Here is a 2,509-nt window from a genome sequence, read left to right as displayed (position 1 = left end):
TCATTGAGTTGAATTTACATATGCATATTTCTCTTATTTCTGTTAAAGTTAAAATCTGTCTTATTGAAATAATCAAAGAATAAGAATTAGGTTTAATATTTAACAAGATAGGGTTTTTATTATAAGTAGAAATACATATAATAGATAGTATAATTCTATACTGAGAAGTTGAATTATATCTTACCATATGTAATTAAAGAATTCTTTATTGTATGTTATAGGCTTTTGCATAGAAAGGGAAAATCCTGTGTATGATTAATTATTCTAAGTATCTTACTACACATTTGTCTTTAGAGTTAATTAAAGATTAGATTTAGCATAAATAGAAATTAATCACTTCTGTATTCATATTTCTGTAAACACATCATTAAGAGTAAAGTAGCAAGTGAACTCAACCCGTTCCTGGTGGGATCAATCTTTTATTACTACGTTACGATCCGTATACTTGCGGGAACTCAAAAGAGACGCAACAAGTTTTTGGCGCTGTTACCGGGGAACGGTGTTCTGTCATTTAACGAAATATTCTTATATGTGATTTGCAGTTTATTTTAATTAAGATACTTACTTATTTTTTTTATTCAAAATTTTGCAGGACTATATAATTTAGGTACCCCATATGCTAAGTACCAGATCTTCAAACAGTGAATTAGAGGATTATCAGCCTGAGATTGAACAGTTCCTTTCACAACAAAAGAAGAAGAAAAAAAGAAGAAATTCAAGAGTCATGGGTGATGGAAATCCGCCACAGAGGTTGATGGACTACGTTACTCCAAGTTTAAACGGTTCACAAAAAGGAGTAGTACGTCCACCGGTAAATGCTAACCAGTTTGAGATTAAACCTGCTCTATTACAGATGATCCAAAATAGTGTTCAATTTTATGGATTACCGAATGAGCATCCTCACTCGCATATAGGCAGTTTCCTTGAGATCTGTGATACATTTAAAATGAATTCAGTACCAGCAGATGCTATTAAGTTACGTTTATTTCCTTTCACATTGAAAGATAAGGCAAAAGCTTGGTTGAATTCATTACCACCAAATTCTATCACTACCTGGGAATAACTAGCCCAAGCCTTCCTGTCTAAATACTTCCCACTAGCAAAAACCGCTAGGCTTATCAAAGAAATAACCTCGTTTACCCAACATGAAAATGAATCCCTATATGAGGCATGGGATCGCTATAAAGAACTCCAACGAGTTTGCCCACACCATGGCCTTCCCCAAAATATATTGATTCAAACTTTCTATAATGGGGTAACACCTTCTACAAGAGGAACTATAGATGCTATGGCAGGGGGATCATTAATGAAGAAGACTACTAATGATGCAATTGAGTTACTAGAAGAGATGGTCAACAATAATAGCATATGGCCAACCGAAAGGGCTCAGGTAAGTCATTCTACTACTAATAATGAGTCTTCATCTTCTTCAAAGAATTCGGTAAAGAAAGTGCATGAATTAGATCCCTTAACTATGATGCAAGCACAGATTTCTGCTTTGTCATATAAAATTGATAATTTAAACATAAATAAATCAACATCTCTTATTTGTGACAATTGCGGTCAAAATGGGCATGTGTCAAATGAATGTAATTATAAGCATCCGGTTATGGAGGAACAAGTGAATTATGTCCAAGGACAAGTTCGCAGTCCATATTCGAATACTTATAATGCTGAAAATCGTAATTATCATAATTCTTTTTGGAGAAACCATGATAATCAAGATAGGGGAAATCAGGGTAGTCAATCTCAAGATAGACTAGGACAATTGACTAATAAAATTGATAAATTTTTGGAAGGACTTAACCAAAAGATGAGTAGCCAAGATGATAGTTTTAAATGGTTAGAATCAAAGTTTGACAAGTTATTCAAAAACCATTCATCATCCATACATAATTTGGAAGTACAAGTAGGGCAGCTTGCAAATGCTATTTCCTCACGTGAAGTGGGAAATCTTCCTAGTAATACAGAAAAGAATCCTAGGGAAAATATAAGTGCCATTGCCTTACGAAGTGGAAAAATAGTAGATAAAATAGTTCCATCGGGTATTGATGCTAATGGTTTGAATAATACAATTGTGGAGCCGGTTTGTGAACCGAGCATTGAAGTGAATAGTGCAGGATTAAGAGAACAAGAAAAAGGAAAGGACAAGGAGAAGGATAATGTTAAAGCTCATCGATCTAGGCCACCTTTTCCACAAAGGCTCAAGAAGCAAGAGCAAGATAAGCAGTTCTTAAATTTTATTGATAAACTGAAAAATTTGCATATCAACATGTCACTCATGGAAGCTATCACAAATTCCAAACTACAGTAAGTTCCTTAAAGAATTGATCTCGAAGAAACGTAGTTGGGAAGATGTGTCAACAGTCACCCTGACTGAGGATTGTAGTTCCATAATCTCAAGTAAGTTACCTACTAAACTCAAAGATCCAGGGAGTTTCACTATACCATGCAAATTAGGTAAAGTAGATTTTCTTAGATGCCTTTGTGACTTAGGAGCAAGTATTAA

The 2,509-nt window shown here is 34.2% G+C and overlaps 1 non-coding gene across 1 annotated transcript; it reads right to left on the bottom strand.

The window, feature by feature from the left end:
- Nucleotides 1-1,111: 1,111 nt before the first annotated feature.
- Nucleotides 1,112-1,218, bottom strand: LOC149494180 (small nucleolar RNA R71). Its single transcript, XR_016322378.1, has one exon. It is a non-coding gene; the product is annotated as a small nucleolar RNA R71 (small nucleolar RNA).
- Between the last annotated feature and the right edge of the window lie 1,291 nt (nucleotides 1,219-2,509).

The sequence above is a fragment of the Jatropha curcas genome, chromosome 8, assembly GCF_041381405.1.
Source record: "Jatropha curcas cultivar XTBG-Jc1 chromosome 8, XTBG_Jcur_1.0, whole genome shotgun sequence".
Taxonomy (NCBI): domain Eukaryota; kingdom Viridiplantae; phylum Streptophyta; class Magnoliopsida; order Malpighiales; family Euphorbiaceae; genus Jatropha; species Jatropha curcas.
The sequence above is the reverse complement of the archived record's forward strand: the minus strand, read 5'-3'. Positions and strand labels throughout refer to the sequence as shown.